Source organism: Vipera ursinii, assembly GCF_947247035.1.
Source record: "Vipera ursinii genome assembly, chromosome: 2".
Taxonomy (NCBI): domain Eukaryota; kingdom Metazoa; phylum Chordata; class Lepidosauria; order Squamata; family Viperidae; genus Vipera; species Vipera ursinii.
Genome location: NC_139513.1, coordinates 107851521 through 107865352, shown reverse-complemented (window position 1 = coordinate 107865352; position 13832 = coordinate 107851521). Strand labels below are relative to the sequence as shown.

The 13832-nt window shown below is 40.9% G+C and overlaps 1 long non-coding RNA gene across 1 annotated transcript; it reads right to left on the bottom strand.

Annotated features, from left to right (window-relative positions):
• Positions 1-974: 974 nt before the first annotated feature.
• Positions 975-10844, bottom strand: LOC310633849. Its single transcript, XR_014491100.1, has 3 exons — positions 10592-10844; positions 5416-5481; positions 975-1204 (listed from the first exon to the last, which is right to left on the bottom strand). It is a non-coding gene; the product is annotated as an uncharacterized lncRNA (long non-coding RNA).
• Between the last annotated feature and the right edge of the window lie 2988 nt (positions 10845-13832).

The window sequence follows — 13832 nt, the reverse complement described above, 5'->3', positions numbered from 1 at the left end:
GATGATAAAGCTATGGGATATATACAGTGTAACTCTTACATCTCATTAATGAGACTGTTTGCCCTTAGATGAATACTCAACTTTCAGTCCTTCTAGCTTATGCCTACAGAGTGGAAATCATGATTGTCATGCATTCTTAAAGGCTTTTGACAAAGACCTTAAAAAAAGGTCTTGAACAAGCTGTTGCAGTCATGAGATTAAAAAAACCCACAGAGGTTCTTTTAGTAATTAGTAAGTAATAATCAGTAAGGGAACATGAAGTAGTAATGCAAGGTTTTCAGGAATCTGCAATTGGAAGGTCTTTCTGTTGATTTATTTGAAGAAGGCATTAGATCTCTGCCTTCAGTTCCTGCCCTGATGGTACCTCTGGCATGCTGTCTAGGCAGGGCCTTGCTTCTAATCAGAGCAAATGGCATTCCATTTGAGGTAGCATCAAGCAAATGCTTTGGTGGGAATATTAAGAGTATGGCTGGGAAGGCTTCAAAAGACTCCTACGTGAGAAACAACCCAGTTGTTCTAGATCAGGGGTAGGCAACCTTGGCTCTTTTATGACTTGTGGACTTCAGCTCCCAGAATTCCTGAGCCAGCCATGCTGAGGGAAAGCAAGAATTTCCAATCTGAGCCATGCTGGCTCAGGAATTCTGGGAGTTGAAGTCCACGAGTCATAAAAGAGCCAAGGTTGCCTACCCCTGTTCTAGATCATGCAGTTCAGTGCGATTCATCTCCGATGGGATTCTCATTGTTTTGTTATGGTGGCAAAATGCAAGGACAGCATTAAAACGTTTTAAAACTCAAAGGAAAAACCAGGGCTAAAACAGCTAAAGAGTGCAACAGTGCAAAAGGAGAAATAAGTACAGCTTTAAAGAGATTTCAAAAATAACTGTAAAAGATCTATGAAGACCCAATCGTTATTATTTATTTATCTTCATTTAGTATGAATTACCAACATTTACCAGTAGTTTAACTGGTTAATTGATATGCCAATTCATGTAATGATAAACCACGAGCATTCTATCCAGGGCTTTTTTTCTCATAGAACGCTCAGAATGGAGTTCCGGCACCTTTTTTGGATGGAACCTTGTAGGGTAAGCAAGGCGGGTTGTATGACGTGTGTGAGTTCTGCCACCTTTTTCTTTTACAAAAAAAAAAGCACTGATTCTATCCATGGTGTATCCGGTTCACCTCCAGTTGAAAGTACAGATGGCTGGTGATAGAAGAGATTTGATATAAAGGTCTAATTCATGACGGACTTTAAACCTAATGTTTGTTTTGTATTTTTGGTCTCTGACACCAACCCTAAGTACCAACACTATGTATATATGTATGTATGTACAGTATGTATGTATGTTTGCAATTACAACAATTGTCAAGAGTTTTATGGCTGGTTCTGGCATCCGTTTTGCAAACAGGCAACACCTTCCCAAGGAGGCCATTTTATGACAAAACCTATAACATGCTCTTAAAAAACCATGAGCAACCACAGCTCAAATATTTTACTCCCAGACTTGTAGCTAGGGGTGGGTGTATAGGCACTTCTAACACTGCTAACTTCTTCTGCTGACCTTAATTTCACTTTATCCTAAAAAGAGAAGGTAAATATACTTTACATTTAATTTTAAGGCTTCACATTCTAGATGAGTTTGCCAAACACTTTAACACATGAACGGTAGCTGTGGTAGCTGGAATTCTGATCTCCCTTGTAACCATAAGAGGATTTGAAGGGAGGCGAAGAGGTCAAGAGCCAGACTTGGAGGGACTGGTCTCAGAGGAAATGGGACAGATCTAACTGAAATGAAAGGCTTCCAACAGAAAGCATGTCCTTTCAGGTTGCTTCCTTGATGCACACCAGTGATTCCTACATTACCTGTACATGATGTCTTGGGATGGGACATGGTGTCTTTGAGGCAGGATGTTAAAGAGAAACACCAACCACTTTTATAATGTAGCCCTTTGGACTGTCTTGGTTGTATCTTAGCTGAATACAGTGGGGGCATCTGGACAAGAGGATTGATATGGAAATCATAATTGGGCCATCCATAAAATATGGTGAAGGAGGCTGGGTGGAACCCCAAAACTGTAACCATGAGATCACTTTGGCTTTCAGGGGAAAAGTAAAATGCACTACCATTGCACAGGCAACTGGATCCTCTTTGTCACCTCCAAATGGAAACAGAGTAGCCCCCAAATGGCAATGGCAAAACACTTTCTTATCACAGTAGGAATGTTGCATAGACCAGATGATGAAAATCACCAGGAGCCAAACTTGATTCAAAAGCATTTTTACTTACCATACATAAGAGAGACTTCAAGAATCAGATCTCATTACAGACTGGAAACACCATGAAAGGACTGCATATGCTTTTTATCTTCTATCAGAGCCTCTTAATGTACTTTTTCTCCTAAATGGTCTCTAATGTTTCATCATTACTAATTAAGTTTTCTGTTACATCTTGTTGCCACCTAGTGGTTGTTAATTAAGGAATGGGGGGGGAAACTAATTTTCCTCCTTTATCTAAGATAAAATGTGATGGTTCGGAATATCTTAAGCATGATTTTTTAAAGGTAAGGCAGATAACTAATTAGTTAGACCTCACTGGAAATTATGCACAGATGGAGTTTCATTCTGCATGTTACCAATTTGTTGTGAGATATCTTTAGGAAAGAAATGCAGAATATTACGGTATATCTTGAAAACCCAGTCAAGAAACAGACTGCCTTTGTATGAGGAGTCAACCGTCTTTGAATTTTTTTCATAGCTTTCTAAGGACAAGCAACCTCACCTATTGATATGTGCCAGGTGCATAGAGCTGTGTGGTTGAAGTGATCTGTTCTTGTATTGCACAGAGTAAAACTGCAACCTAATTAAATGTATGCTAAGCCAATCACTAAATGAGGTTTTCACTTAATATGGCTGCAGGTTTGAAAGAATAGACAGATGTGGTGATGTGAACCCTCAGGGGTGAAGGCTAGAAAAGTTGAAAAAAATCCAAGAAGTGAATAGCATGCCATTTCCGTATTGCTGCGTAAAGTTCCATATATAAGTCCCTGAAGTCATCAGAAATTGAGCTTTATTGTAAGAAATCTTTATTTTTTTAAGATGCTGTCAGTCAGCATATCGGGGCAGAACTTTGGAACAGAAATTGAAGGCTCACTCAGCAGAACGAACAGGAGCCTGCTGAAGATTTTAGGCTGTTTTACTCGTATTACGAAACAAGTGAAACGTGCATATTTCCATGAGCAAAATTTCCTTCCTCTTAAGGCTATTAAAATGGAGTCTAAAATATCTCAAATAAATTCATTACACTACATTTAAGCACGCTGTTTGTTTGAGTGCTGGTGGAAGAATAAGATGGATTTGTGATTAATGGTATTCTTGATGGAGATTCTATCTAGCCACTCATTTTCAATTGAACCTAATTGAGAGGAGGCTCTTTGCTGCCATCTAGTGGACATCAGGAGCCCTATCAGGACAACCCTAACTGAAACCCAAACTGTTTTCCTGGGATTATACTACAGGTATCATCACAACCATGGAATGTTAGGAATGGACACATCTGTCTTGGAGGAATTGCATAATTGCTAAACAAAGGAGTTTATGAATAAAGACTACCTGTATGTGTAACTTTTTGTGCTTCCCTCCCCCCCAACCTTTTTTTTTTGCCTTTGAAGCCAACTTACTGAGTCCTAGTGTAAAATAATTTAGAACAGGCGTATGTGGTAGGCCTGCAGAAAGCCTAAAAAAATGTAAAGTACATTTATCTCATGTTTTGAGGAAAACGTGGGAGCTAGTCCCTATACACCCACCCCTAGCTACAAGCCTGGGAGTAAAATATTTGAGCTGTGGTTGCTCATGGTTTTTAAAGAGCATGTTATAGGTTTAGTCATAAAATGACCTCCTTGGGAAGGTGTTGCCTATTTGCAAAACAGATGCCAGAACCAGCCATAAAACATCCACTAAGAGACAAGGTGGTGAAATGGTTCTCCAAATCTTTATTCCCTCTAATGATTTCTATTATCCCAATTAACCTTTAAGTGATTGTTTTTCCTAATTAGTTGGAAAAATTTCAAAACAAAAGCACAGGGCTCTAACCATGCATCACTTTAAAATTGGCAAGGAGGCAATTCTTTTATAAACAGCCTTTTGTGCAACACAACTCAAGAGTGGAGAATGTGCAAGCAGATCAAGATGGTTGCGGGTACTGCCCTTTCTTTATGGACAGCCATCTAGTTTTTCCAGACAGGTTAACAGAAGTGAAGGAAAGATACAGAGGAAAAAGCCTTAGTTACAACCAAGAACACTTTGGGGAATGCTTCCTTCAAAAGCTAAGCACAATCCCAGGATCTTTCTACCTAAGATTCTCACGAGAATCAAATTATGAAAAAGCCGTCTCCTATGCTTCCTTCGTTTCTGGTCCTTAAGGCATCCAGGGAAGGAGACACCATAGAGTCTCCACACACACACACCTATCATACTCTTATTTCTTTCACTGCCATACAGGTAGTCCTCTACTTAACAACTGTTCGTTTAGTGACCAATTCGAAGTTACAACAGCACTGAAAAAAGTGACTTATGACCATTTTTCACACTTATGACTGTTGCAGCATCCTCATGGTCACTTGATTTACATTCAGATGCTTGACAACTGTCTCACATTTATGACAGTTTCAATGTCCCAGAGTCATGTTGATCCTCTTTTGCAACCTTCTGAGAAGCAAAGTCAATGGAGAAACCAGATTCATTTACTAATTTAGTAATGTTACTAATTTAGCAACAGCAGTCATTTGCTTAACAAATGGGGCAAAGTCATAAAATGGGGCAAAACTTAACAAATTTCTCACTTAACAACATAAATTTTGGGCTAGCTGTATCCAACTTTAGTCCATTTTTTCCCCTCATCTGCTGTGTTCCACTTTAATCTGCATTGTTAAAAACAAGTTTTCTTTGACATGGCGAGGGACTGAAGTTTAAAAGTTTGGATGGAAAATGTTGTCAGATATCCCACTTTTTTCTGCCTCCTGGTGTGAGAGTTTTGCCTCTGTAATTGTAATAGTGGGATACCAGTATTAAACTGCATAGCATCAGCTGGCCTTATTTGACATTGTTGGAGGAATGCATTTTTTTAAAAAAAAATTCTCTTAATAGTTCTGTGATTAACATGTAGTGATTTTTGCTAGTTTTTCTGTTCCTCCTCCTTCAAGCTTTACTCTTTGCATTTCAAGAGAGGGCAATCATGCTGAAAGCGTTAATGAGTCCTGGCTAGGTCACAGTAGCTTTGTTCTCCCCTCTTCCAGTCCTTTGCTCCTGCATTCAGCTGCCATGGCGATGAAAGAAAGCCTCTTGTGCTGAGGGGTTGCCTCTCAGAAACCGTAGGCCATCACAGATATAGGAGAGGAGATTTGGGAACAGGTACCTACCTGGATAGAAGAGCAGATTGACTGCAGACAGGATTGGCTTGCTGCAGGTGAGGAGCTGATGCTGGACTGAGGAAGGGAAAGAATAAGAGAGGGAAGGCAGGTTCGTGGGGCTCGTGGTCAGTGGCGGGTAAGGTGGGCAAGCGGTAAGGTGGGAGGTATTGTTTTGCCACATGGCACACTGAGCTGTAAACTATGGTTTACAAATCACATCAATCAGGCTATATAACACTCTAAAACAAAGACCAACTCAGCTAATGAATTACATACTTCGTCTAATACTTAATAGACTAGAAGCTAACATTAGTCTTAAGGCAGTTTAGAAAACATGCAATAACAAAATGACCCAAACTATAAGAAACTTGAGTTAATACTATAATGTGTTTGTCCCCCGCCCAAGGCTTACTTGGAAAAAAAAAGGCAAACAAGGTCATCAGCTCAGGAACGGATACCTTTTAGATTTGCAATAGGATTTTTATTGTATTTCTTTGTTTATTAATACTTTACATTCAGTAAAAGACAAGCATTTGAAAGATATTTGAACTTTTGCTTCCCTGATAATATAGGTTGAATATTATGCTACAGGTAGTCCTCGATTTACAGTTGGCCATTTAGCAGGCATTCAGAGTTACAGTGGCCTCAGAAAGCGTGCTTTACAGCCCATAAAGTACTTCTGGTGGTTGCATAATCTCATGCCGCTCCCCCTCCCCCACAGTAACGGCAGCATTTCGGGTGCTTGGCAACCAGTTCACATTTATGACTGGCCGCAGTGTCCTGCGGCCCTGTGACTGTGATTTGCAATGTTTTTTCTGGTTTCCAGCAAAAAACCCCCATTCATTTAGGAATGGGTTCTCACTTATGACCCTATGATTTGTTCAGTGATTTGTGATTCAGAGTTATGATCACATGGCTTGCTTAATGACTGCCGTAAAATTAAGTCCGAACATGTGGGTGCCTCAATTTACAACTGTCCCGACTTATGACCAAAATTCTGGTCCCAATTGTGGTCATAAGTGGAGGATTACCTATACTTCTCTCTACAGCAGATGGGACAATGTATTTCAGTTCAATTTTTTTTTGTAGCCTAATTTGCATTTCTACTAAACATTGTTTGTTCAACCATTTTTCAGCAGATAAACCACATATAGTTTTTCCTAAGAGCAGATAACAGTATTTTATAATTTTTTTTCTGTTATAAGATCTTTGTCTTCCGAGCTCTCAAACTGGTTAAGACAATAAAGGCTCTAAAATCTTCGTTTGTTTTAGTGCAACAGTCAAACAAATTACTCAATTCCTATTAATTATTCCTGTTTTTTCTAGTGATGTTTACCCTGTCAGAAGTCACTTTCTTCAATGACAGCCTTGCCCAGTTCCAGTCTTTGAAGCCTTGGTGGGATGTCCTAATGGACTATTTGGTACTAGCAATGCTGATGATTTCTCTTCTCTCAGGAACTCTACTAATCTCTGTTGATAACATGACTTGTCTTCCTCTGAATTATAAGCTAAATGAAACTTCAGCAGTTGTACCCAAGACTCGAGCTATGGATCAAACCATCAGCGAAGAGCTTCCTGTGGCAAACAGTCATCGCTCCATCAATCTGGACTACCAACAGTATCTATACATCAGCTATGTCTGTTATCAGAAAGTTCTGCCCTGGTTCTTGAAGTATTTCCCTTACTTTGCACTTGTCAATTCACTGTTCTTAATGGCAAGCAACAACTTCTGGTTCCGATATCCTAAGACTTCATCAAAGATTGAACACTTCTTGTCCATTCTCACAAAATGTTTTGAGTCACCTTGGACCACCAAGGCTCTCTCTGAAATAGGTTGCCAGCATTTCCTAGGTGCACGCACAAATACTGTGAATATGGGGTATCTAGGACAACTCAAGTCTCCTCCTCCTTCTCCCATCCTGGATGCAAAGGATCGGGAACTTGGCCAGGCCCTTTTTGAGAAGATCCGTAGATTCAGAGCACACACTGAAGGTGGTAGGATGATTTATAGAATCTATTTGGGACAAACCTTTCTCAAAACGGCAAAGGTTCTAACTGTGCTAGGTTATACCTTAAACTGTATAGGATCCATCTCCTTCAAGCATGTTTGCCTGGCAGACATACAAAACCTCATTGGCTATTCTACATTCATCTGTACCCATAGCATGGCTTTCATTCTACAGAAATTGATAGCTACTTATATTTTTTTAGTATTCCTGTATGGAGTCGTGGGGGTTTATTCACTCTTATGGCTTTTGTGGCAACCACTGCAGAAATATTCTTTTAAGCAAGCGCATGAAGACAGTCGGGTCTTTGATATTCCAGATGGACAGAATGATTTTGCTTTTTTGCTACACATGGCTGACCAGTGTAATCAACTCTATTCGTGGCGGCTTGCTAATTTCTTATCAGCCATGCATAAGAATGACATGCTGGATGTAGTCTCCAGTGGTAAATTGGGTAATAAAAACAAGGTTAGTTGCCATTATCGTTCCCTGTCACCAAAACAGATATTCTTATAACAGAATAAGCATTCTAACAAAGCCTTAATAAAGTATCTTATTGATTACAAAGGCCCAAACCTGAGAGTTACTGTTTCAGGTGCCATAAAAACACGTGTGATCCACTTACCAAAAAGAAGAAAATATTAAAACAATTGCAAATAAAAAAAGGAAGAAATCCTCTTTGAAAATAGCCCAGATTAATTTAGTATTAATATAAAAATCTTATGGGCTGCCTGTACCTTTTTTTCCTACAGTATCTCAGAGAGGAATCACTCCTTGCTAAAAATTATGCCTTACGAGAAGAGAAAGTTATATTGGAAACAAGTCATATGATAATAAGCCTGGAATGAAACATTTATCCCAAGGGAAAATAAGTTTAGGAATTGATGAATGAATTGGAGGTAAATACTAGGTCATAAATTGACTGCAGTGGGCTTTGGGTAAAAAATAAAAGACCTGGTCTGACTGTTGTTAACTTATTGCTAAGTCCCTCAGTTTAAAAACCAAGAAATTAGTGCTTATTTTATAAACATAAAAGGGAGTATACTCTATAAATTGAAAACAGAGGAAATGGAAGAGGAAAAAGTAGAAGAATGTGAATCCTGCTCCTCCATAGGCTATAAGTGAGCAGAAACACACTGAACAAAATTCAGGTTAAATCCAGAGCACACTTCATTGCAACTAATACTGTTGTGGAAACTGGATAGACTATAACTAAAGGGTCAAATTCTCTGACTAAAAAACCAATATTGAAAAAGCATTCTTTTCCTTTTCTTTTAAGTATATTTGTTGGTGAAATGAAGAACAAGTGATAAATATATGTCAGAGGAATTTAAATGAATAACTCTTACCATAGGAGCTGGTTTTATTTTAAATTACTAACATGTTTGTTATGAGAGATTATGGGAAGTGGAAAAGTCATGGGAGGAACATTGGACATAAAGCATAAGGAAGAATTTGGTAATAAACAGAAGCTCAGCTCAGGCTGCAAAAAGCTTAGGAGGAAGAAATTCAGATGGTTCAAAGAGACACTATCTTAATCAGCCACTAATGCAAGAAGACAGGAAATTTGCTGCCATTTCCAAGTTTCTCCAATTTACCTCCATTCCTAACATTAAACACACTTTATAGAAGTCTGTGTAATTCTTGCTTCCTTGTCTGTGCCTTGCTGGGAAGGGCAACAATATCACCTCCTGAAAAGTCTCTAATAAAGGTTTGTTAGAAACTGTGTTTCTATGTACATGTGTTTGTTTCACACTGAAAAGAGAGGAAGCATGCATAAAGTAGAGGGGAAATTTAAATACCCCAACATTTATTGAGAGATAATTAATATATGCCAAAATAGGAAATTTGTGTTACTGACAATATTCTCCTTTGGAGGCAGAGGAAGGCACAGGATCAGACCTTGGCCTGATCCTAAGTAATAAGAAAAGCTTTGTTGAGGAAGTAAAAGTAGCAAGAAATTCAGGGAAGGATAATCACATAATTGCAAGAATTCTTAATGTTAAGGAAAACAAAAGCTGAGTTTAGTCAAGATATATCTTGGACTTTAAAAAGGTTGATTTTAATACTGTTGACCGATGAAGGGATGTCATGGCAGGGAAAAGGCTAATAGGAAAAGGTGCTCAAAACAAATGCAATGTATTTTTAAAAATGAGATTCACGCTATTCGAAAGACAAAAAGAAGGGAGGGTAAATGCAGAAGCTAAGATGACTCTACAGAAAGTTTAGTGCAAAATGGGGGGGGGAGGCTGCCAGTTCCTAAAAGTAATAGCTCAAAGCTCAACACCCAGAGATGGATTCTCTTTTTCCTTCACATTCTCTGGATGTATTTGAGCATAACACAAGGAAGCAGCAATCCCAAAGCACTGATAAAAAAAAGTATCTTGTCAGTCAAAAGGGAAGAAAATGAAGAGGATCACATACATTTATTCAATTAAAAATGTTCCTGCAAAGCTGCAAGGTTTTTTTTTTTTTGCTATTTCTCTTTGGCTCCTTAGGCTCAAGGGATGGTTGCACAGTGCTGGTTGAGGTTGCCATGGATGTTGGAGCTGGGCGTACAGTGGTGGCTCTTACGTGCAGAGCAGCTGGGAGTAATGAAGCCACTGGCTCAGTAGAGAAGGAGCCCTGTTGCAAAGTGAGGTGTACCCCTCACTCCTACCTAACTCAGTCCCAGGCCGTTGCCCTCAACCCTGACCCCCTTTGTGGGACCTTCCCTCCAATGGAGTCAAAGCCTGGGCAAGGCACTGTCCAGTGGAGTCACACTCTGGGCAAAGGCTGGGATCTATTCCTCCTGCCTGCCCCCAATCCAGCAGCTCTTTCCTGTTACAGTTTTGGAAACAGAAATACGGCTTCCTGTCTGGTCTGGGACTCACCAGTTTCTATGTATATTCTCTGTTTAATTGTCCCAAAGGTGCGTTTTTCAAGAAGCAACTGGACTTTCTTTGTTTTTCCTTGAAGATATTTCACTTCTCATCTAAGAAGCTTCTTCAGTTTTTACTGTATAGTTCACTGTTTAATTATTACAAAGATTGATAAAGGAGAATATTGGTAGCTCAGGTTTGAAAATATAAAGATCATAATTGAAGCCATTTGAAGTCAGAAGCCATATGCCAGGAGTAGGAGTAGGAAAGCCCAGGGAATCAGTTACAGAATAGAAGAGAGAAGATCGATATTCTCACCCAGTTTCAAGCACGATGTTCACTGTTGTTTTGGTTCGTGCTTTTGAACTTCGGCTGCTGGTAGCTTGGGCTAGACACTGTTGTTCAGCTAGCCTTTCTCCTGTCGGGTTGGAGGTCTTCCCCCGGACTGAGCAGATCAACCGCCGTCATTCCATGGTCATCGGGGCGCCCGTCCTTCTTTGTTGCCTCTCCGGGGTGACTTTTGACCCATTTAGAGTCCCCTGGCAGGGCGAAATCAGCCGTGGGGTGCGGAGCACAGCAATCCCTCAGCCGCATCATTACAGGGCGGAACCGGAAGTCACCACTTGAAATATTTCTTTTTGTGCCTTCATTTCTAATTTTTTTAGCCAAAAAGATCGCAGGAAGTGCTATTTTGCAGAAGTCTCTGGCTAGAACATGTGGAAGACTTCACCGAAAGCAGCACCCAAGCCAATTATAGTCAGGGACCATTACATACCTAATGGTCTCTTACGTCTCTATAATGGAGCTCATGGATGCAGCTTAAGAGACTACATAAATCAGTTCAACCTCTGTTTGGAATGATCAGTGCATAGTTGCATTAAGCACTTTGATTTACTTCTTCCTTTACAATCCTGCCTATATGCTCAGAAGTAGTGACCCAAGAGGCAGGAGCTGAATTTGACTGATGAAATGCATGCTGGCAGGCCACATTAACAATTTACATTTGGTGGTAAGTTTTCATGAGGCCTGGGAACTTTTCAGTGGGCTTGTTTTCTGTTCTGGGTTTTTAACAGGTGCCTCCTTTCCCTAAAGATAAAGGTTCCCCCGCACATGCGTGCTAGTCGTTTCCGACTCTAGGGGCCGGTGCTCATCTCAGTTTCAAAGCCGAAGAGCCAGCGCTTGTCCGAGGACATATCTGTGGTCATGTGGCCGGCATGACTAGATGCCAAAGGCGCACGGAACGCTGTTACCTTCCCACCGTAGTGGTCCCTATTTTTCTACTTGCATTTTTTACGTGCTTTCGAACTGCTAGGTTGGCAGAAGCTGGGACAAGTAGCAGGCGCTCACTCTGTTACGCGGCACTCGGGATTCGACCCGCCAAACTGCCGACCTTCTGATCGACAAGCTCAGCGTCCTAACCCACTGAGCTACCGCGTCCCTTTCCCTACACTGACCTTAATAGTCTAGCCTACTTTTGGAGGTACTTCTAAACCAGCAGCTCCCAACCTTTTCTATACCCCGCACCCCTAGAACACTTCCGATATATTCTCGCACCCCTTACAAAAGTTCAAAATAACGGCAACGAATTATGCATGTACATTATAATTTTGAAAAGCCAAATTTTTGCACCCCTTGCAATATTGTCTCACACCCCCAGGAAGTGTGAGCACCCCCAGTTGGGAACCCCTGTTCTAAAGAGATTATGATAGAAAAGGTGGGACTCACTACTAGGTTCTGTTACATGTTTATTGGATAAAGCCAAATGCTTTTAATGTTCAAGGCTAATTGTTCAAGGGACATTTTTATTCAAAGCAAGTAGCAAATAAGAAGAAATCCAGTACTGGGCAAGCTGAAGCACACACACACACACACACACACACACCCCAAACCACACACTTGAGACATTATTCTTGTCCTCTAGGGTTCTTCAAGCTGACAAAGGATCAATGGAATTATCCATTTTAATTGTTATTTAATAATAATTGAACTAGCATTTGTTAAATATCACATGTTTGGGGGTTGATGAACAATTTGAAACTTCATGAAGGAGTTAATGAGCTGAAGAGATTGGGTTAGGGCACTGTGCCCTCCAAATCTGCCCCATAGATTCCTCAGCATGCCAAAGCAGATATATGGCGAAAGGGGGAAGAAACAACACACACACATAGTGTATTTAACAGTCAGTGGAACAACTACTTATAAACCCTAATGTTGTCTATAAATTATCCCTCGCTGAGTTATTTTTGAGCACTAAAAGGATAGAGGTTTGGGGGATGATTTTCTTGGGCAAAATTGTTAATCTAACCAGCAAAAACTTGAGGTATGCAAGAGACTGATGACACACACAGTTATGTGTTGGAAGATATACCCTGACAAAACTCCCATATTCTCATCCCCATTAGAAAAATTCCTGTAAAAAAAAGTGAACTTCTGTGACACCTTATAAAATGTTGCAAAACCCCCGCTTGCCTGAGGCAAGCCAGCAATTGGGAAAATCAAATAGCAAAGCCACCAAGAACTGCTGCCCCTAAACTGGACAAAAAAAAATATCACTTAAGACAAGAAAGGGAACATTGGACAACCATTAAAACACAAAAGGAGGAACCAGCAAACCCACAGCCCTAGGGCAGAAAAATCATATAAAAATCACAACTCAAGACTGGGAGACCACCTTGCAAGGCAGGAACGGTGAAGTCACTTCTCTGTCCCTTTTTTGCCTTCCTGAAATAAAAGACCTGCTTTGCGGTAGCTGCTGTCCTCAAATTTCTTCATCCTCGGCTTTCCCCAGCTGGAAACGAACCGGGAAATTCTTCTGACAGATGCATTTTGGCTTAGCTTTTAAATTTAATTTAAACATATTTATAATTATTCTCTACTCGTGTGTTTAATAACCTTTCCTTGTCGTGTTAACTTTTAAGACAGGGGTCTTCAAACTTGGCCCTTTTATGACTTGTGGACTTCAACTCCCAGAATTCCTCAGCCAGGCATGCTGGCTGAGGAATTCTGGGAGTTGAAGTCCACAAGTCATAAAAGGGCCAAGTTTGAAGACCACTGTTTTAAGATGTCCCTGGCCATCTGTGTTAAACTATAGTTCACTCATCCACAAAAATCTTCCTAATTACGAAATCACAGGAGTTGCAAATCCTACTAACCAGTTCGTAAGTGAGCCACAACATACAAGCTCATGAGCGAGCCGCAGTTTGGCTTACTTATGAACTAGCGATCGGAAAACCTGAGGCTTAGACGGGCGCTTCGATCAACCTCACGGCAGGATCGCCTGGTCGTCTCCCCAAATGTTAACGCAGATCAGCAACGGGCACTAACCGCCAGACACCTCCGAGGCGCCCCGCAAGCGCCGAACGGCACCGGGGGGGGAAAGGGAAGCCGGTTTCAGCTTTGCGCGCACGCGCGCGAGCGTCAGTCCCTGCCAGGCAAAACAAGCGTCGGATCAAACCGGGGCCGGAGGAGGAGATTGGAGTTACGGTGGCCTGGTTGGTTCGTGCCGCGCCTGCGCGTTGCGGTGTTTGTGCATTCTGGCTGCGCGGCGGCGGCGGCGGCG